The sequence below is a fragment of the Notolepis coatsorum genome, assembly GCF_963971535.1.
Source record: "Notolepis coatsorum genome assembly, contig: SCAFFOLD_1039, whole genome shotgun sequence".
Lineage (NCBI taxonomy): Eukaryota > Metazoa > Chordata > Actinopteri > Aulopiformes > Paralepididae > Notolepis > Notolepis coatsorum.
The window spans coordinates 1-23461 of NW_028172613.1; positions in this window are offsets into that span (position 1 = coordinate 1).

Sequence of the window (23461 nt, forward strand, 5' to 3'; positions counted from 1 at the left end):
CAGTGTTTCACATTAGGATCTAGCATCCCAATAGGCTCTCTGTTTACAGTTTCATTCAGTAATACAAATAATAAAAATAGTTTAAAATGATTCAGTTTAAAAATAGTCTAAAAATTATAAAATAGAACGGACATACAACAGGGTATTTAACATACAACAGAGCAGTGCGTCAGTAAGAAGTAAAAAGTGTGATAAAATAGTTATAAAATTAGCATAGAACCGACACCGAGATGGAAGATGGATGGTTTGAGAGGACAGCTGTGATGAAAGGTGATAGCGGGGGTCAGTGTGAGGAATGCAGCGTGGCGGCCGGCAGCAGAGGTCTATCTACTGAGGAGCAACGAGGTGGGCACCGCGCCACGTACTTCAGTGTTGCACCGGGGTTAACTGTGTACGAACACTGCTCGTATAAGTGGAATTGTTTGACCAAATATCATGGCTTCGCTTCAGATTTCATTTTGATTTTAAAACAATGTGTAACCCTTTCAGCATTGGCTTTTAAGTTGAATCAATAGTGAGTGAATATCAAAGTCCAAGTTCACATCACTCATATTTAGTTGATTAAACTAATAAAAGCCAAAGGAAAAAGGTTGTCATCTTTTTTTGCATTGGCTTTTTCGTTGTTGTTGTTGAATCAACTAAATTCGAGCTGAATCATTTAAATAGGAGTGATGTCAACTTGATATTTAATATTCACTCTACAATTAGTTGATTCAACTAAAAACAAAAAGAACAAAAGCAAAAGGCTACTTGAAAATATACGTTGAGACTATTTATGTTGTTCAGAAAGACTTCTATATGATCAAATGGTGCCATTTTGATTTAAAAGTTGAAAAATGTAAAGCACACATCTGGTGTTACACCACATTAAACAGTAGGACAAGCTATTGTGTTGTATTAGTTGACCAAACCAAAAATCCTAACATACCTGCACAGTTCTTAGCTGTTAGCAATATGATCAGAAAACCACTCTGAATGAACTCCATATATCCAACAATATAGTATTTTCAATTTCAACAGAAACGTACCTGATATTGACTGGAATTCTTAAAGATGTCTTTAATTGTTTCCTTGTAGTTCAGGAAGGTCAGTGCCGATGTGTCTTTGGACAGATAGAAAGTAACAAACTGAAGCATGGTGTGTTGTGACTGAGGGTGGTTTTGTTGTGCTTGCTCAGGGGGGGGGCATAATGCAACACAACATTACTAGGAAAAAAGAGTTCTGTCAGTCAGCGCTGGGCTTCATCTCCCATTTCAGGAAGACAGCTATGGCACCTGCTGCTTCGCCTCCAGTTGTTGCTCAATGTGTTTCTCAGTAGCGGTGTTGGTGTTGGTACTGTAGTGACGTGTTGGTGTTGGTGTTGGTACTGTAGTGACGTGTTGGTGTTGGTACTGTAGTGACGTGTTGGTGGTGGTGTTGGTACTGTAGTGACGTGTTGGTGTTGGTACTGTAGTGACGTGTTGGTGGTGGTGTTGGTACTGTAATGACGTGTTGGTGGTGGTGTTGGTACTGTAGTGACGTGTTGGTGGTGGTGTTGGTACTGTAATGACGTGTTGGTGGTGGTGTTGGTACTGTAGTGACGTGTTGGTGGTGGTGTTGGTACTGTAATGACGTGTTGGTGGTGGTGTTGGTACTGTAGTGACGATGTTGGTGGTGGTGTTGGTACTGTAGTGACGGTGTTGGTGTTGGTACTGTAGTGACGTGTTGGTGGTGGTGTTGGTACTGTAGTGACGGTGTTGGTGTTGGTACTGTAGTGACGTGTTGGTGTTGGTGTTGGTACTGTAATGACGTGTTGGTGGTGGTGTTGGTACTGTAGTGACGTGTTGGTGGTGGTGTTGGTACTGTAGTGACGTGTTGGTGGTGGTGTTGGTACTGTAGTGACGTGTTGGTGTTGGTGTTGGTACTGTAGTGACGTGTTGGTGATGGTGTTGGTACTGTAGTGACGGTGTTGGTGTTGGTGTTGGTACTGTAATGACGTGTTGGTGGTGGTGTTGGTACTGTAGTGACGATGTTGGTGGTTGTGTTGGTACTGTAGTGACGTGGTGGTGTTGGTACTGTAGTGACGTGTTGGTGGTGGTGTTGGTACTGTAGTGACGTGTTGGTGGTGGTGTTGGTACTGTAGTGACGTGTTGGTGGTGGTGTTGGTACTGTAGTGACGGTGTTGGTGGTGGTGTTGGTACTGTAGTGACGTGTTGGTGGTGGTGTTGGTACTGTAGTGACGGTGTTGGTGGTGGTGTTGGTACTGTAGTGACGTGTTGGTGGTGGTGTTGGTACTGTAGTGACGATGTTGGTGGTGGTGTTGGTACTGTAGTGACGGTGTTGGTGTTGGTGTTGGTACTGTAGTGACGTGTTGGTACTGTAGTGACGTGTTGGTGTTGGTGTTGGTACTGTAGTGACGATGTTGGTGGTGGTGTTGGTACTGTAGTGACGTGTTGGTGGTGGTGGTGGTACTGTAGTGACGTGTTGGTGGTGGTGTTGGTACTGTAGTGACGGTGTTGGTGGTGGTGTTGGTACTGTAGTGACGTGTTGGTGTTGGTGTTGGTACTGTAGTGACGGTGTTGGTGTTGGTGTTGGTACTGTAGTGACGTGGTGGTGGTGGTGTTGGTACTGTAGTGACGTGTTGGTGTTGGTGTTGGTACTGTAGTGACGTGTTGGTGTTGGTACTGTAGTGACGTGTTGGTGTTGGTGTTGGTACTGTAGTGACGTGTTGGTGTTGGTGTTGGTACTGTAGTGACGTGTTGGTGTTGGTACTGTAGTGACGTGTTGGTGTTGGTGTTGGTACTGTAGTGACGTGTTGGTGGTGGTGTTGGTGGTGGTGTTGGTACTGTAGTGACGTGTTGGTGTTGGTGTTGGTACTGTAGTGACGGTGGTGGTGTTGGTACTGTAGTGACGTGTTGGTGTTGGTACTGTAGTGACGGTGTTGGTGGTGGTGTTGGTACTGTAGTGACGTGTTGGTGGTGGTGTTGGTACTGTAGTGACGGTGTTGGTGTTGGTGTTGGTACTGTAGTGACGTGTTGGTGTTGGTACTGTAGTGACGTGTTGGTGTTGGTACTGTAGTGACGTGTTGGTGTTGGTACTGTAGTGACGTGTTGGTGTTGGTACTGTAATGACGTGTTGGTGGTGGTGTTGGTACTGTAGTGACGTGTTGGTGGTGGTGTTGGTACTGTAGTGACGTGTTGGTGGTGGTGTTGGTACTGTAGTGACGATGTTGGTGTTGGTGTTGGTACTGTAGTGACGTGTTGGTGGTGGTGTTGGTACTGTAGTGACGTGTTGGTGTTGGTGTTGGTACTGTAGTGACAGTGTTGGTGTTGGTGTTGGTACTGTAGTGACGATGTTGGTGTTGGTGTTGGTACTGTAGTGACGGTGTTGGTGTTGGTACTGTAGTGACGTGTTGGTGTTGGTGTTGGTACTGTAATGACGTGTTGGTGGTGGTGTTGGTACTGTAGTGACGTGTTGGTGGTGGTGTTGGTACTGTAGTGACGATGTTGGTGTTGGTGTTGGTACTGTAGTGACGGTGTTGGTGTTGGTACTGTAATGACGTGTTGGTGGTGGTGTTGGTACTGTAGTGACGGTGTTGGTGTTGGTACTGTAGTGACGTGTTGGTGTTGGTGTTGGTACTGTAGTGACAGTGTTGGTGTTGGTGTTGTTACTGTAGTGACGATGTTGGTGGTGTTGGTACTGTAGTGACGGTGTTGGTGTTGGTGTTGGTACTGTAGTGACGTGTTGGTGTTGGTGTTGGTACTGTAATGACGTGTTGGTGGTGGTGTTGGTACTGTAGTGACGTGTTGGTGGTGGTGTTGGTACTGTAGTGACGATGTTGGTGTTGGTGTTGGTACTGTAGTGACGGTGTTGGTGTTGGTACTGTAATGACGTGTTGGTGGTGGTGTTGGTACTGTAGTGACGGTGTTGGTGTTGGTACTGTAGTGACGTGTTGGTGGTGGTGTTGGTACTGTAGTGACGGTGTTGGTGGTGGTACTGTAGTGACGATGTTGGTGGTGGTGTTGGTACTGTAGTGACGGTGTTGGTACTGTAGTGACGTGTTGGTGTTGGTGTTGGTACTGTAGTGACGTGTTGGTGGTGGTGTTGGTACTGTAGTGACGTGTTGGTGGTGGTGTTGGTACTGTAGTGACGGTGTTGGTGTTGGTGTTGGTACTGTAGTGACGTGTTGGTGGTGGTACTGTAGTGACGATGTTGGTGGTGGTGTTGGTACTGTAGTGACGTGGTGGTGTTGGTACTGTAGTGACGTGTTGGTGGTGGTGTTGGTACTGTAGTGACGTGGTGGTGTTGGTACTGTAGTGACGTGTTGGTGGTGGTGTTGGTACTGTAGTGACGTGTTGGTGGTGGTGTTGGTACTGTAGTGACGTGTTGGTGGTGGTGTTGGTACTGTAGTGACGTGTTGGTGGTGGTGTTGGTACTGTAGTGACGTGTTGGTGTTGGTGTTGGTACTGTAGTGACGTGTTGGTGGTGGTGTTGGTACTGTAGTGACGTGTTGGTGGTGATGTTGGTACTGTAGTGACGTGTTGGTGTTGGTGTTGGTACTGTAGTGACGTGTTGGTGGTGGTGTTGGTACTGTAGTGACGTGTTGGTGGTGGTACTGTAGTGATGGTGTTGGTGGTGTTGGTACTGTAGTGACGTGTTGGTGTTGGTGTTGGTACTGTAGTGACGTGTTGGTGGTGGTGTTGGTACTGTAGTGACGTGTTGGTGGTGGTGTTGGTACTGTAGTGACGTGTTGGTGGTGGTGTTGGTACTGTAGTGACGTGTTGGTGTTCGTGTTGGTACTGTAGTGACGGTGTTGGTGGTGGTGTTGGTACTGTAGTGACGTGTTGGTGGTGGTGTTGGTACTGTAGTGACGTGTTGGTGTTGGTGTTGGTACTGTAGTGACAGTGTTGGTGTTGGTGTTGGTACTGTAGTGACGGTGTTGGTGTTGGTACTGTAGTAACGTGTTGGTGGTGGTGTTGGTACTGTAGTGACGTGTTGGTGGTGGTGTTGGTACTGTAGTGACGTGTTGGTGGTGGTGTTGGTACTGTAGTGACGTGTTGGTGGTGGTGTTGGTACTGTAGTGACGTGTTGGTGTTGGTGTTGGTACTGTAGTGACAGTGTTGGTGTTGGTGTTGGTACTGTAGTGACGGTGTTGGTGGTGGTGTTGGTACTGTAGTGACGTGTTGGTGGTGGTGTTGGTACTGTAGTGACGTGTTGGTGTTGGTGTTGGTACTGTAGTGACAGTGTTGGTGTTGGTGTTGGTACTGTAGTGACGTGTTGGTGTTGGTACTGTAGTGACGGTGTTGGTGGTGGTGTTGGTACTGTAGTGACGTGTTGGTGTTGGTACTGTAGTGACGTGTTGGTGTTGGTACTGTAGTGACGGTGTTGGTGGTGGTGTTGGTACTGTAGTGACGTGTTGGTGGTGGTGTTGGTACTGTAGTGACGTGTTGGTGTTGGTGTTGGTACTGTAGTGACGGTGTTGGTGGTGGTGTTGGTACTGTAGTGACGGTGTTGGTGGTGGTGTTGGTACTGTAGTGACGTGTTGGTGTTGGTACTGTAGTGACGGTGTTGGTGGTGGTGTTGGTACTGTAGTGACGGTGTTGGTGTTGGTGTTGGTACTGTAGTGACGATGTTGGTGGTGGTGTTGGTACTGTAGTGACGTGTTGGTGGTGGTGTTGGTACTGTAGTGACGGTGTTGGTGGTGGTGTTGGTACTGTAGTGACGTGTTGGTGGTGGTGTTGGTACTGTAGTGACGTGTTGGTGGTGGTGTTGGTACTGTAGTAACATGTTGGTGGTGGTGTTGGTACTGTAGTAACATGTTGGTGGTGGTGTTGGTACTGTAGTGACGTGTTGGTGGTGGTGTTGGTACTGTAGTGACGTGGTGGTGTTGGTGTTGGTACTGTAGTGACATGTTGGTGTTGGTGTTGGTACTGTAGTGACGTGGTGGTGTTGGTACTGTAGTGACAGTGTTGGTGTTGGTGTTGGTACTGTAGTGACGTGTTGGTGTTGGTGTTGGTACTGTAGTGACGTGTTGGTGGTGGTGTTGGTACTGTAGTGACAGTGTTGGTGGTGGTGTTGGTACTGTAGTGACATGTTGGTGGTGGTGTTGGTACTGTAGTGACGGTGTTGGTGGTGGTGTTGGTACTGTAGTGACGTGTTGGTGTTGGTGTTGGTACTGTAGTGACGGTGTTGGTGGTGGTGTTGGTACTGTAGTGACGATGTTGGTGGTGGTGTTGGTACTGTAGTGACGGTGTTGGTGGTGGTGTTGGTACTGTAGTGACAGTGTTGGTGGTGGTGTTGGTACTGTAGTGACGTGTTGGTGGTGGTGTTGGTACTGTAGTGACGTGTTGGTGTTGGTACTGTAGTGACGTGTTGGTGTTGGTACTGTAGTGACGGTGTTGGTGGTGGTGTTGGTACTGTAGTGACGTGTTGGTGTTGGTGTTGGTACTGTAGTGACGTGTTGGTGTTGGTGTTGGTACTGTAGTGACGTGTTGGTGTTGGTACTGTAGTGACGTGTTGGTGTTGGTACTGTAGTGACGTGTTGGTGGTGGTGTTGGTACTGTAGTGACATGTTGGTGTTGGTGTTGGTACTGTAGTGACGTGTTGGTGGTGGTGTTGGTACTGTAGTGACGTGTTGGTGGTGGTGTTGGTACTGTAGTGACGGTGTTGGTGTTGGTGTTGGTACTGTAGTGACGTGTTGGTGTTGGTACTGTAGTGACGTGTTGGTGGTGGTGTTGGTACTGTAGTGACGGTGTTGGTGTTGGTACTGTAGTGACGTGTTGGTGTTGGTACTGTAGTGACGGTGTTGGTGTTGGTGTTGGTACTGTAGTGACGTGTTGGTGTTGGTACTGTAGTGACGTGTTGGTGTTGGTACTGTAGTGACGTGTTGGTGTTGGTACTGTAGTGACGTGTTGGTGGTGGTGTTGGTACTGTAGTGACGTGTTGGTGTTGGTGTTGGTACTGTAGTGACGTGTTGGTGTTGGTGTTGGTACTGTAGTGACAGTGTTGGTGGTGGTGTTGGTACTGTAGTGACGTGTTGGTGTTGGTACTGTAGTGACGTGTTGGTGGTGGTGTTGGTACTGTAGTGACGTGTTGGTGTTGGTGTTGGTACTGTAGTGACAGTGTTGGTGGTGGTGTTGGTACTGTAGTGATGTGTTGGTGGTGGTGTTGGTACTGTAGTGACGTGTTGGTGTTGGTGTTGGTGTTGGTACTGTAGTGACGTGTTGGTGTTGGTACTGTAGTGACGTGGTGGTGTTGGTACTGTAGTGACGTGGTGGTGTTGGTACTGTAGTGACGTGGTGGTGTTGGTGTTGGTACTGTAGTGACGTGTTGGTGGTGGTGTTGGTACTGTAGTGACGTGTTGGTGGTGGTGTTGGTACTGTAGTGACGTGTTGGTGGTGGTGTTGGTACTGTAGTGACGTGTTGGTGGTGGTGTTGGTACTGTAGTGACGTGTTGGTGGTGGTGTTGGTACTGTAGTGACAGTGTTGGTGTTGGTACTGTAGTGACGTGTTGGTGGTGGTGTTGGTACTGTAGTGACGGTGTTGGTGGTGGTGTTGGTACTGTAGTGACGTGTTGGTGTTGGTACTGTAGTGACGTGTTGGTGTTGGTACTGTAGTGACGTGTTGGTGTTGGTACTGTAGTGACGTGTTGGTGTTGGTGTTGGTACTGTAGTGACGTGTTGGTGGTGGTGTTGGTACTGTAGTGACGTGTTGGTGGTGGTGTTGGTACTGTAGTGACGTGTTGGTACTGTAGTGACGTGTTGGTGTTGGTACTGTAGTGACGGTGTTGGTGGTGGTGTTGGTACTGTAGTGACGTGTTGGTGTTGGTACTGTAGTGACGTGTTGGTGGTGGTGTTGGTACTGTAGTGACGTGTTGGTGGTGGTGTTGGTACTGTAGTGACGTGTTGGTGGTGGTGTTGGTACTGTAGTGACGTGTTGGTGTTGGTGTTGGTACTGTAATGACGTGTTGGTGGTGGTGTTGGTACTGTAGTGACATGTTGGTGGTGGTGTTGGTACTGTAGTGACGTGTTGGTGGTGGTGTTGGTACTGTAGTGACGTGTTGGTGGTGGTGTTGGTACTGTAGTGACGTGTTGGTGTTGGTGTTGGTACTGTAGTGACGTGTTGGTGGTGGTGTTGGTACTGTAGTGACGTGTTGGTGGTGGTGTTGGTACTGTAGTGACGTGTTGGTGGTGGTGTTGGTACTGTAGTGACGTGTTGGTGGTGGTGTTGGTACTGTAGTGAAGTGGTGGTGTTGGTACTGTAGTGACGTGTTGGTGGTGGTGTTGGTACTGTAGTGACGTGTTGGTGGTGGTGTTGGTACTGTAGTGATGGTGTTGGTGGTGGTGTTGGTACTGTAGTGACGGTGTTGGTGGTGGTGTTGGTACTGTAGTGACGGTGTTGGTGGTGGTGTTGGTACTGTAGTGACGTGGTGGTGTTGGTACTGTAGTGACGTGTTGGTGGTGGTGTTGGTACTGTAGTGACGTGTTGGTGGTGGTACTGTAGTGACGTGTTGGTGGTGGTGTTGGTACTGTAGTGACGTGGTGGTGGTGGTACTGTAGTGACGGTGTTGGTGTTGGTGTTGGTACTGTAGTGACGTGGTGGTGTTGGTACTGTAGTGACGTGTTGGTGGTGGTGTTGGTACTGTAGTGACGTGTTGGTGGTGGTGTTGGTACTGTAGTGACGTGGTGGTGTTGGTACTGTAGTGACGTGTTGGTGGTGGTGTTGGTACTGTAGTGACGGTGTTGGTGGTGGTGTTGGTACTGTAGTGACGTGGTGGTGTTGGTACTGTAGTGACGTGTTGGTGGTGGTGTTGGTACTGTAGTGACGGTGTTGGTGGTGGTGTTGGTACTGTAGTGACGGTGTTGGTGGTGGTGTTGGTACTGTAGTGACGGTGTTGGTGGTGGTGTTGGTACTGTAGTGACGGTGTTGGTGGTGGTGTTGGTACTGTAGTGACGTGTTGGTGGTGGTGGTGTTGGTACTGTAGTGACGGTGTTGGTGTTGGTACTGTAGTGACAGTGTTGGTTTTGGTGTTGGTGTTGCCCAATTTCAGAATTCACAGAGATGTTATTCTTCTGGTCTAAGACAATACAGTATGAAAGATATTAGTGAAAATGAACAACTCTCCCCCAAATCCCAAAATATTTGAGTGCTAAAACTCAAATCACGTAAAGTACAAGGGGTAGCACTTTTTTTTTTTTTTACATTGTTATTTCTTGATTTTTCAAGCTCATGTTCACAAATATTGTTTCAACTTTCCTGGGCCATGGGAATAACATATTGGAATTTTTTATTTGGGTGGAGTTCCCCTTTAAAGCTGTACATTTCTCATGCACTCATTGAACCCACTGACCTCAGATCAGTATCTATAGACCCAGGCAACCGATTCCCAGTTCCCACATGAATTCCTTCCATTTAATTAGATTCTTCCCCAACGTCACATGACCAGATTTACTTGAAACATTTATGAACGTTTTACTGAATCGTTCCGGGTTCTGAAAACCAGTAGGATTATCGAGACTTCTAAACCAATGGTATGCGACCAACATAAATGAGATGGCATGTAAATATGTAAATGTAAATGTAAATAGCCTGTAAATATCCTAACCCAACCCCCTCCAATGTACAGTCATTTACCTAGTATGGTTTTGTCAATAGTCCAATGTACAATTTTGTTTGTTTGTACAGAGTCTCCCCCCCCTCAATGTACAGTTTTGCTTGTTTATACAGTGTGCCCCCCCCCCCCCCCCCCCAACCACCTCCAATGTAAATTACCCAGTATGGTTGTCAATATCCCAGTGTACCCAACCCCCCCCACCCAACCTCCTCCAATGTACAGTTTCTACGTCAAATGTATATACTCCCTTTTCTTGACTCCTTCTGTATCACAAACAGTACTGTATTTGCAAATCTGGTATGTCATAAATGTATAGATGTAGCAGTACTGACTATCTGTATGTCATGTATGTCATATATGTCCTGATGAATTGAAAATGGGGGACCCTGGTGGAAACAAGACGAAAGTCTTTCTCTGGTCTGCATCCCCTTAACAATTGTGTGTATTGAGCTGTACTGTATTGTACCCATTCTGCAATCTGTTAATAAAGTTTTCAATCAATCAATCAAAAGCATTGTGTTGACGTGTCAAGAGTATTATGTTATGTAGCAGCACTGCCACATAAAACATGTTCCACTTCTGAACACTAGATGGCGATGCAATATCAGCCTAAACACCCGTCACAACCGCGTGATTTTTTTCCGTAGCATCTGTTTGCGAAGACGCTCTCTGATTGAAGAAGAAAAGACCCTCTCTGATTGATTGATTGAAAAACTTTATTAACAGATTGCAGAATGGGTACAGTACAGTACAGCTCAATACATACAATTGTTAAGGGGATGCAGACCAGAGAAAGACTTTCGTCTTGTTTACATCAGGGTCCCGGAACTAGGCAAAATCTGCATATGGCTCGCTGATAACAAACTATCATTACACATGGGCAAAACAGAGTCCATTCTCTTCGGTTCAAATAACAAACTCAGCAAGACCGACGGCTTCTCAGTTACAGTGGGTGACAATATTGTCACAAGGAAAGAAGAAATTACCTACTGACCTACTGACAGGCAGCAAGCGAGCGAACTGGAGACGAAATCGCACACGACACTGTCCTGATATGACGCAGCGCGTGTCCGAGTGTGTGTTACCTGGATTCTCGACCAATAAAAAGTGTTTAGGGGCGGGACTCGGCCGCGTAATCGCTCAACTAGAGACACAGCGAGCGAATATTTGAGGGGTGAACGACATCGCTGCTCAGTTCACTGTCGCTCGCGGCAGGTCAGGATAGTCTGATTGAAACGAATACATTTTAATCACTTTTTCTCGCTCGCTCGCGTCGCTCTATGTCAGGAAGGGGTGTAAGGAGTTGTATCCCCGTCTCTCAAAACACTGTTACTGAAAGAGTACAGTATCATACCACTACTTGCACTTTGTCGATCTTGCAGCTGCTGGACATGTGAGGCCTGCTGCTGCTGGTGGTACTGTACAATATCAAATCCTGGCATCTCGGCTGAAACACAGTAGGAAATACACAAAGTTATTAGCAAATGACGCTATTGTAATCCCCCATGTGAGAAAATGTTTGATTTCCATTCAGCTGATTTCACGTGCACTGCCAAATACTACTTTAATAAAAATATCAAAGACAATGCGAGACAATACAGATATTTTAAACATGCCAGAATATTATGTTATGAGATTGCTTGATAACTCACCATTATGTTGAGTTAGCGATTGCCGGTAGTTGCTAGTAACCAGATCTACAAAGGGGAAATGTAAAATAAGTTGCGACTCAAACATGGTGGAAATTGTGCTCAATATAAAAGCATTATGTACAACTACACATTTTTATTGTGACATTGCTTGCAAGTTGTGAAGGCTTTGAATTTTTGTAGTGGGCTGGCATGCACATTGTAAACATGTATTCTATTGCATGCATGATGCCAGCGACCTGCCAGCAAGCTCCTCACAAGAACACAGATATGGGTTCACTTACTGTTATTTGGATCAGGAGTCTGCAACGAATCTAAATAGCTGTAGATCATGCCACCATCCAAATAATCTAAAAAAGGTAAGCCAGGGTGAGAATTGAAGATGCTACAAATCATGTTTAAACAGTCATCTAGTTGGCATTTTAACATTCATAGCAACATACCATTCATTGTAGGCTCTTGGCCAACAACTGGAGGGTTGCCGGATCTTAGCGCCTTACGAGACCGGCTTGATTTTGGAGTCTGGCCTACAACATATTTTAGTTGGCATGTTATTCACAATGTATATATTTTGGGCCAACTATAGAATAACTGCAAGAAATGCAGAAGTCCAATCAAATTAAAATGCTCAATTTGTCGGTACATGGTCAGACTAATTTGTTTAACTGTTTATTATTATTATTATTATTATTATTATTATTATTATTATTATTATTATTATTATTATTATTATTATTATTATTATTATTATTATTATTATTATTATTATTATTATTATTATTATTATTATTATTATTATTATTAACTGTAGCAGTGATCATTTCCAAAGTGCCTATATAAAATAAATGCATTGCATCAATACCTGGGAAACCCACATCAGGTGCTTTGGCAAAACGTTTTCTTTTGGCGTCGCCACTCGAGTCATCAGAGTCCGAGTGCACATACTGCTGATTTGGCCTAAAAAAAAGTATATATATACACACATATAAATAAATGTAGTTATGATACTACGTTTATTAGTCAAGGCTAAAGTCTGAATACATAGGCCCTCAGGCCACTGTGTGTTATCCTTTTAGCACTACTTGCAACTACAACAGCAGTGCCATTATTTACAACACCCTAGGGAGAGTTGTCCCTTTAACAAAGTGAACACTGTACCTGGATCTTCTTTTCTGGCGGAGATCTCCTTCGTCCTCAGATTCAATTTCAGAGGTTGGACACATAGTTGAGGTGTACTTGGTCTCTCGTTTTTTGGCCTCATCATGGGTCTCTGGAAAGAGCAGAGAGAAAATGACAATTAACATATGCAGTCCAGTGTTTAACGAAAAAATATATGTACCTCTTATCATATGTGCATCGTCACAATTTGCGTCCTCACTTTTTGTGTATGTGTTGCACGAAATACTCACCACACGTAGTAAGCTCACGTACATCCTTATAGGTGATCCATTTATCATCTGGTTGCAGTCCATCTCGAAGGGCTTTTGTGAGCTTTATGTGTTTAGGGGGCCATAACACAGTCTGGTCTTTAGCATTAAACCAGCTCTCTAGAACTACTGCTGTCCCACCATTTGGGAACTGTACAACTGACCACAGCACCACCTCACCATTCATCTTCAAAGGGCTGAAATGAGAATTTACGGTACTCATAATGATCTCTCCTTACAAGCCATTCCCATACCGTCCTAAACCAGCCATAGGACCAAAGCAATATAATCCAGCCGAAAAGGGCTCTGTAGTCGTCGGTGTAGGTTATCCAGTGTACATATCCACACGGTTCTCGTCTAGGGCTCCTCGGATGGCGGCACAAGGTTAGGCCGCCCAGCCTGGATAAGCACACTAGCTCGGTACGATGAAACGTTGGTAATGCTGGTCACTGTAGAACGGTAGCCGCACGATACACTATACATAATAGACTAATACTTATTATACAACGGCATGCAAATTTCTCGATTCTGATTGGCCATTCACACGTCTTTATTGGTAACAATCCACGGTCCTGGGCTCAGGACCCGCCCACAACCAAATCACATAACCCTCCCCGGCTCACTCCGGGAGAAAACAGGATCGCGGAGAACAAATGGTTATGTTGAAAGCACCATAACGACTAAATATGAAGCGATTCTGTCAAGGGGAATGTGTTAGTATTTTAAACAATGTTGGATGATGTAATTGATGGGTCTTGACTCAATCTAGAACAAAAGAAAAATCGCGGATTGATTGATAGATTAATTGATTGATTTAAATTTCTTCCTTCCTACTTTCCGACTGCAGCGTTCTCTCTCACACTGTCCGACGCTGGCGTACCCACAAACACACACATACACACACACACACACACACACACACATACACACACACACACACACACGCACACACACACTGTGACACACACACACACACACACACACACACGCACACACACACACACACACTCCTGTCTGCAACAGCGGGGGAGTCAGACTGAGAGAGAAGCAGCGCTGTTTTAAGTGAGCATGGTCTATTGAATTGATTGATTGGTTGATTGCTAATTTTATTACTGTACCCCTGGTTTCCAACTGGTTAAGTTTAGGCTAAAAGAAATAAATAAAAAAATAGGGCGAAGAAAACGTTTTTTTCCTATAGGGCAAAGAAAACGTTTTAATAAATTTTCAATCAATCATTCCAATAATACACAGTTGGATGTGTTAGTTGGTTGGATGCACTTCAAGCTGCTTCCACATGAGGCAACTTCTCTCAATCATTCCAATAATACACAGTTGGATGTGTTAGTTTGGTTGGATGCACTTCAAGCTGCTTCCACATGGAGTTGTGGGAACTACTTTTTCTGGCGGATGGTTTTTTCAATAAATCTTCGATTAATGTGTGTTTATTGTATAGAAATAAGGTTGGATGAATCTGGCAGTTGTATAAAAGCTTTACACCACGTGCAGTCGTGATTTGTGACCAATAAACCATGCCTAGGGGGGTCTAACGACCCTCGGCTGCGCCTCGGGCCTAACAACCACCCCTAGGCATGGTTTATTGGTCACAAACCACTCCTGCGTGTGATGTAATGCTTAAATAATAGAATAGGTCGAACTCGACGATACAGCGTTAAACTCTGACACTTCAGCTATCAATTCGCACGCGGTCTCAAGGCTCTATTTTGGGGCAAAACGGGCACACTTCACAGCACGTTGTATCGTGGTGAAGGCTTCAACTTATTGGGGTAACTAACTGCTGTATCCACCTGCAACGTATTTATACGTCTTAGCGGTGACTTTGAACTAGACATTGGGGGTATGGCCGTGGCGCCTAGGGGGGTCGCTGTCCAATAGGAGAACGAATATTATGGTCTGGCCTGTACTAGGTAAAGGGATATTCTGTGTATATGTACAAAGAATATACAAGGGATATCAGACAATATACAAATACTATACAATATATCTCAAGTAATAAATATATATATTCGGTTTAATCTGACCCTTTGTAACAGCCGCCTCCTAATTAGTCCGCACACATTGCATTTTTGAAGCATTTAAAGGAAAACTCCAACATTTTGTGAAATTAGCTTATTTGACATCTTCCCTGGAGTTATAAGAAGATACATACCTTTTTCGTCTCTCTGCATGCATTGGGCTTAGGGAACGCCTGGACAGTTAGCCTAGCTTAACTTCATCACTGGAAGTGGGGCAGACATCTAACCTAGTTCACTACAGTCAGGAAATATACTCCAAATACAATCAAAATACAACTCCCAAACGTTCCCGTAAACATGTTGTGACCTGTGTATTTACCACGTCTCCCAGTCACACAAGTCACACAAGTCTCCCAGTCACACAAGTCACACAAGTCTCCCAGTCACACAAGTCACACAAGTCTCCAAGTCACACAAGTCACACAAGTCACACAAGCCCAAGTCTCCAAGTCACACGAGTCACACAAGTCTCCAAGTCACACAAGCCCAAGTCTCCAAGTCACACGAGTCACACAAGTCTCCAAGTCACACAAGTCTCCCAGTCACACAAGTCTCCAAGTCACATGAGTCACACAAGTCTCCAAGTCACACAAGTCTCCAAGTCACACAAGTCACACAAGTCCAAGTCTCCAAGTCACACGAGTCACACAAGTCTCCAAGTCACACAAGTCACACAAGTCCAAGTCACACGAGTCACACGAGTCACACAAGTCTCCCAGTCACACAAGTCTCCAAGTCACATGAGTCACACAAGTCTCCAAGTCACACAAGTCTCCAAGTCACACAAGTCACACAAGTCCAAGTCTCCAAGTCACACGAGTCACACAAGTCTCCAAGTCACACAAGTCTGCAAGTCACACAAGTCACACAAGTCCAAGTCTCCAAGTCACACAAGTCTCCAAGTCACACAAGTCACACAAGTCACACAAGTCCAAGTCACACGAGTCACACGAGTCACACAAGTCTCCAAGTCACACAAGTCACACAAGTCACACAAGTCACACAAGTCCAAGTCACACAAGTCACACAAGTCTCCAAGTCACACAAGTCACACAAGTCTCCAAGTCACACAAGTCTCCAAGTCACACAAGTCACACAAGTCACACAAGTCCAAGTCACACAAGTCACACAAGTCACACAAGTCTCCAAGTCACACAAGTCACACAAGTCTCCAAGTCACACAAGTCTCCCAGTCACACGAGACTCATGTGACTGGGAGACTCGTGTGACTTGTGTGACTGGGAGACGGGGTAAACACACAGGTCACAACATGTTTACAGGAACGTTTGGGAGTTGTATTTGGAGTATATTTCCTGACTGTAGTGAACTAGGCTAGATGTCTGCCCCACTTCCAGTGATGAAGTTAAGCTAGGCTAACGGTCCAGGCGTTCCCTAAGCCCAAAGCATGCAGAGAGACGAAAAAGGTATGCATCTTCTTGTCCAACTCCAGGGAAGATGTTAAATAAGCTAATTTCACAAAATGTTGCAGTTTTCCTTTAAGCGTTTCAATTGGCCAGCCAAACATGTTATCTGTGTACATGTAATATTGTACTAATTGTGTATTTATTAATGAGGTAAGTTATGCCCCGAAATCCGACGTTAGAGTCAGTGTGTCAATATAGTTACTGCACTTTAGCTTTGTAGGGCAGTATGGTTATGCTGTTAAATGAAGTAGTGGTATTGCAATGGCACCATCTCCGTCTGGAGAGAGAAGACATTTGCGCTTGATATAGCGAAGTTTACCTATCCCTATATCTTCTTGCAAGCCACTGACCTTGTATGTACCAATGTATGATGATTCACAGGGATACATGTAGTATGGCTGTTTGTGTCTGTACTTTCTGTAAATTATATATACCTCTTCCTCTGATTTAAGAATATTCTCTACTAATGCAAATCCATCTCCAACCTCAATACAATTGTCTCCTTTCTTTGTGGACAAAGTAAACCGATGAGTGGAGACCTTCCTGTACTGTTGTGAAGAAGTAAACTGTGGGGGGACAGGCCCATCAGTGTGAATATTACGCAAAATTGGATCATCTGTGGGACATGGGGATCCAACATGTGGAATTTCAGACAACCTTTTCACTACCTGTTGTAGAGGCTGATGTGGCTTGCGTAGAAGATGCTTAATTTGTGACAGGATCTGTGTTCTCTAAAGAGTGATGGTTTGTCCTTGAATTAGCAGCAACAATTAACTTATAATCAGTGAGGATAGCCTGCTCTGTCTCTCTCACTAATTTGTTGACTCTACGTCTTTTAGCCAGAGAATAAGATGACATAGTGATGAGGTGCTGTAGTCAATGTAATGGTACATACATTGTGCTATTTACTTGGCTAGAACAGGTCTTTGCTTCAATTGCTGCAACGTGCGGCTTCTTGAAAGTGGTACGTGATTCTGGAAAAAGAAAGAAAAAAGGGGGGAGGGTCGACATTAATGTGCTGCATTGCAATGTGCAGGGTGAAACGCTTGCATAATACATTTTGATCAATATCAAGAGAGTCCATTATTATATTATTGTTATATTGTTCATTAGAAAATACCATGTATATAACCAAACGTCTAACTATATAGTCAATGTAATGGTACATAAATTGTGGTATTTACTTGGCTAGAACAATTAAGTCTTTGCTTCAATTGCTGCAACATGCGGCTTCTTGAAACTGGTACGTGATTCTGGAAAAAGAAAGAAAAAAGGGGGGAGGGTCCTGATTAATGTTCTGCATTGCAATGTGCAGGGTGAAACGCTTGCATAATTCTACATTTTGATCAATATCAAGAGAGTTCATTATTATATTATTGTTATATTGTTCATTAGAAAATACCGTGCATATAACCAAACGTCTAACTATATACTATCTGTATGTCATGCATGTCCCTCCCTATGCCATAAATGTCATCATGTGTATGTCATAAATGTCACTATGAATTGAAAATGGGGGACCCTGATGTAAACGAGACAAAAACATCTTTCTCTGGTCTGCATCCCCTTAACAATTGTGTGTATTGAGCCATATTGTATTGTACCCCTTCTGCAATCTGTTAAATAAAGTTTTCATTCATTCATTCAACATTAGCAGGACCAGTGGCACGCCAAACAGCCTGCAAACTACCTGGCGTTCTATCGCCATGCTCTAAGACAAACTCTAACCTTAACCAACTTAGAAAGAGTGCCTAAGCTTAAAGGGGAGATGAAGCATATAGCGATATAAACATAGTCATAGCATCAAATTAGTATTTAGATAAGCCACAGAAAAAAATCACGTTATAAAAATAAGCAGTTTCTAAGAAAAAATGATTTGTTATGTGAAGCGCTTTATCAACATGGGCGCCGCCATTTTGTTTGGTGACATCACCGTCGCGGTGCATTTAGCTAGCTGGCTACCTAGCCGCAGCCGGGATTCAAAGCCAACTAACCGGCTAACCCAGCTCGCTAAATACTGCATGTAGCTAGCAGAACTGTAAAATTAGTTTGAACAGCCAGGAGCAATACAAAAAGAAACACGCGGTCCCGTTGTCTGGTAGGCAACGTTGCATTTACGGATCCACGTGTTTACTAGGCCAGCTAGCGCGTGCTTCCTTGACTACTTCCTGTTCACCCAATAAGCATGCTTTTGATTGGCTGAGTCGCACAACGTCATTCAGTACCAACGCACGCAATTGGACCACGCAATTTATGTTCGTTTGGCGCTAGAATATATTTACATCGAAATAACTTAAACAACCGTACGATTCCACTTGCACACTCTCCAGAGTTATATTAAGCACACGCTAACGAATATTCATGAATATTTATCTTAGTTGACGTATATATATATTTACCTACCAAACTGCAGCATAAGCACATGCACAACGCCGTCAAGATCCACTGGTCACACTCACAATAACGTTATTTTTCACAGAACACAGTTAAGATAAAAGTAATATAGCCAAAACTTACTGTAAAGCACTCAGTAGAATCAAATCCGGGGGATCCAGACGTGCTGTTCTTTTGCCATGCAGTTCACATTGAGAGAGTGCTCAGCTGCATGCTGGGACGTACCATATCTGTTTAAATTGGGGGGGGGGGGGGATTCGGATCGGTCCAACGTAATGACGACAAACAGCATACGTTGAACAGCATACGTTGATTCAACATTTATTAGATATTGGCATTTCAATCATTAAAATGCAACCACAAAACAATATTGATTCAATGACATGTTTTCAACATTAGTCAATTGCTTCAGCGGTTAATGGGTGATTCACCATCAATCGTCGACCTTAACCAAAAATCAAGCATTTTGACCATAAATCAACATTGAATTAACACCTTTTGCTATCTGGGTACAGTTTCTGCTCATTGTCATGTTGCCTAGCAACAGTGTCCTCGCGACTTTCAACCACTTGAACGCCAAGCATGTTGTCAAGACCACAAAGTCACGAGTTCCATGTGAAGGCAGCACTTTTCCAGAAATGTTTTTTCGTCAGCAAAGTTTTAGCAAAAATGCATGTGTTTGGGAGGTACTGAGCATACACGAGTCACGACTGGATAAATGAAGACTGCGCGATGTGTTTGAGAGTTTAAACGCATGTTTTGATATAGTTTTGCTGTTGTTAAACATGGACCCCCTTAACTTCAAGTCATCAAGTATAGCTACCGTTTTTTGATTCTCCATTCAACATGGAGAATCTTTGCCAAAAGATCTTCATGAATTCAAGGCAACACAGGGTGAGTAATTGATATAGAAATGACACATTTTGTGGTGAACTGTTCCTTTAAGCTAAAAAAAAACTACTGGATCACACAGGGCCATCAGAGTTTTGTTGGGGGTCATGTTTGTTTGGCCAAGCTGAAAAGGCACAATTCATCATAATTTTAACCTTAAAATTCCCTGATAAACCCATCCCTACCCACTCCCACTACCTACAAACTAAAAATACATGTAAAAAAAAAAAAAAAACATCCTTCCAGGCCGTGGAATCGAGCATCTATTTGTTTGTATACGGTTTTTGGTCTTTTCATCAATACTTACCACCAGTCATATAGTCTACAAAATTCAAGAGCCACCATGACCATTTTGACAACTAAAATGTGGCTTAAATAAGATAATCCTTTATTGATCCCCTTTGGGAAATTCCTCATCTGCCTACATATATTAAACTACAGCAAACGTTTAAAATCAATAAAAACGAATCAATAATAATCATGTCCACATTGTATCAACGTGCCACACTCCTCTCAAAAGCAAGAGCACATTTGACACTTTCTCCCAGGATGTACACACCCAGACATCAAATTTACAAGATATACTGTAATAAGGGCGGCCGGATAGCACAGCGGACTAAGCGTCTGTCTACCACCGCAGAGACACTGGTATCGAATCCGGCTGTCAGCGGTGCCTCCGGCTTGGCCGGTCGTCATACTGGCACAATTGGCAGTGTCAGTGGGAGGGAAGCCGGTGGGTGGTAATCTGGTCATTGTAAACAGCGACTCCTACAGGTCGGTCAGGGCGCCTGCACAGCGGGGGAGGGAAATGGTGAAGGTAGTGTGACCTCCCACACGTTACACTTCACCAATGAGAGTCCGCGCTGTCAGGTGAAAAGAGGCTGCTGGCTGTCTCCTATGTATCGGAGGAAGCATGTGATAGACTTCAGGGCTCCCTAGACCGACCAGTGGGGGGCACATGCGAGCAATGACCAGGAAGGGGAGGGGGGAATTGGCATAACGACTAAATTGGGATGGGAGGAAAAATACAGAAAATAGGAGGAGAAAAAGTGGATAAAAAAAAAGATATAGCCTACTGTAATAATTCACCTGAATTATAGCATTATGATATGTAAGGGATAATGTATAGCTACGAGGTCATTGTCGCAAAATAATTGACCGACACAGAGTTTAGAATACCGAGGCGCCTTGCCGAGGTGTTCTAAACGCAGTGAAGGTCAATTATTTTGCGACAATGACCGAGTATAGCTATACATTATCCCGCTTATTACATGGCTAACTTACTAACAATATACCTAAATCATTTTACACCATCGACAAGACGAGATCAAATGCAGACGCAGTTGTTCTGTTCTGTGGCTCCGCGCTGTCATCGCCGGCAGCTTGCTCTGATGAGTGCAGCTGTGCATATGCTGAGCAGCTTTCATGACTGCGATCTAAATGCTTGATTGCTCCGGCTGCGAACAGCGGTCATTATTGCTTGGTTGCCCCTGACAGCGGTCAGTTATCGAAAAATAACTGACCGCTGCTATGGGCAACCGAGCGCTATTGACCAATCACAATCAAGCATTTTCGCGAATGTTAAAACGCCATGTAATAAATCTCTATATAACACTACTCGTTTTATATCTCTATATATCCACCTCATAATCTATGCTATTTGGGTGAAAAGCAATGGAAACCATAGATACATTTCACAACATATAAAAGCCTAGAATTAACTGAGGATGAAACAAAAGTAAATAGAGAAACATTGAGCTTGAACATTTGGAGTCATCAGCAGTATGAGTCATTAGTTCAGGTAACGACACCTGTGCTGCCATGATAATGAGAATAATAATAGGACTTACGACAAAAAGGGCTTTCTCTTAGGGCCATTTGAGACCTTTTCGGGACGATTTTGGGATTCACCAACCATCCCAATAAAACATATATAATTAATATTATATTATAATATATTGTCTATATTCATGTCTTGCCCGAAAATTTCTCAAATGGCCCTAAGAGAAAGCCCTTTTTGTTGTAAGTCCGTTGGAGAATGAGACCCATTTTTCAAAGAGTTATTCTGGAAGACTTATCTTGGAACCACTGAGACAGAATCAATGACAAGTTCACTCTGAGTCCCCAACGTGCTGGTAATATGTCTTAAGTGGCTGAAACAGTCGCACAAATTATATGATCTGATATCTGCTTGCAGAATGGCATTCTGTCTTAAACTCGAAACGCGCGTTCCCGTTCAGGACATTTGCATACAAAACAATGCCTCCAGAGCTCCTTATAAGGCAACTAGTGACGTAGCTGTGTGAAAATGGAATGGCGGAAGTGCTTTGCGAGTCTTGCGAGCCATCAAAACTAGATTAGATTAATGTATTGGCACAGGCACATGCACACATAGAGCCCAAGGGGTGCTTGAGCACCTGCCTTTTTGAGCCTCATAAAAAAAGTTACGCATATAGACTGCCCTTCCGACTGAATAATGTCAGGATAGAATAAAAATATTAGGTAAAGAGAGAGAGATGCCCCGTATTCCATTGCAGTTTGCACGGCCTCCTCAGCGTGCCTCTCCGCGGACCTATATATTTTATGCATAGCGTGGGTGGTGATGATGATTGTAGTGAAGGGCCAGATTAAACCGAATATATATATTTATTTATATATATATATATTTAATTGTATTTGTATATTCTCTAATATTCCCTGATATCCCTTGTATATTCCTTGTACAATATGCATTGAATATCCATTCTAGCCTACTGAACATCCCATAATAGTCTCCATTCTACTATTGGTCGAGACCTTGGTGCCAGGCTGCCATACCCCTCAGACCCAGTTCAAACGTACCGCTCGACATGTACGAACAAGTCCTAGTTCCGCGTAGGAATTTGGCTACCGCACCACTAATGGGACTATTTGTTCATAGTGCGTATATATACTGCGCTACTAAAGTAGGACTTTCTTTTCAGTCCAGTTTCTTACCCTCCAATAGAGTCACAGACGTAAAGCCTCCCCGCGATACCACGTGTGGGAGTAAGGCCAAGTTCGGCCTACCATCGGTATTGAGACATCGTGTATATTAATATTTGAATAGTCATATTTGGCACTATATCGTCGAGTTGGACGTAGTCTATTAAGCTAATAATAGTCTGTTAATATATAGTGCTTCGTGCGGTGAGAATACTACCGTAGTCAGTACCCCATCGTTTCGGGCAGAGAACTGGCTGCTTACCCAGGGTGGTTGACCCTATGTGAAGCTGCACCCGAGGAGCCCCAGAGCCGACGAGCGAGTGGACCTGTATACCGGATTATTCTACCGACGACAGCCCGCCTTCCCAGGCACGGATTATGCTTTGGATACTTTGATTATTCTATGGATAAAGACCCCCGACACTACCGTGTGTTGGAACCCCCCCCCCCTGGAGAGGACGCAAGGTGAGGAGACGCTCTGCAAGACGAGGTCTCTCCACATCTCTCCCCCGTGGACCGGAGAGAGCCGGCCCACAAAGAGTCCACCTGCTTTCATCTGTGGTCCAAGGATCGCCGGCGCATTGAACGGCACTACAGTGGGTTTTCCTGGGATACCCTTGGCCGGACGAGGCAGCTGGATTCTACCCCCCCCCCCCTCCTACTCCTGTCGGCTTACAAGCGACCGGATTAACCCCCTCTAGTGTATCCAGCCTATAATCATTAAAGTATCATTGCTGTTATTCCTTAACTATTCCAGGTCGTATATTTACCACCTGCGCCTTCAGAGATTGGACATTATCTATTGATATACCGACGAATACTCCTTGCCATAAAAGTGCATACTATTTCAATTCATAAATGTAATTAAGTGATTAAGTGCTTATTCTACACACCATCGCTGTGTAGGAAATAAAGACCTGTTTCTAATTCGTACATTTGTGTTGGATCCGTTTCATCTACGTGAGAGTGTTCATGATAATATATTTATGCCGTGTACTGGGTGGCCGAATATTAAGTACAAAGGTAGTGGTAGTAAGTATCATATCTAGTAATACAGTCAGGGAATTGTACCCCTCAGTTACAATTG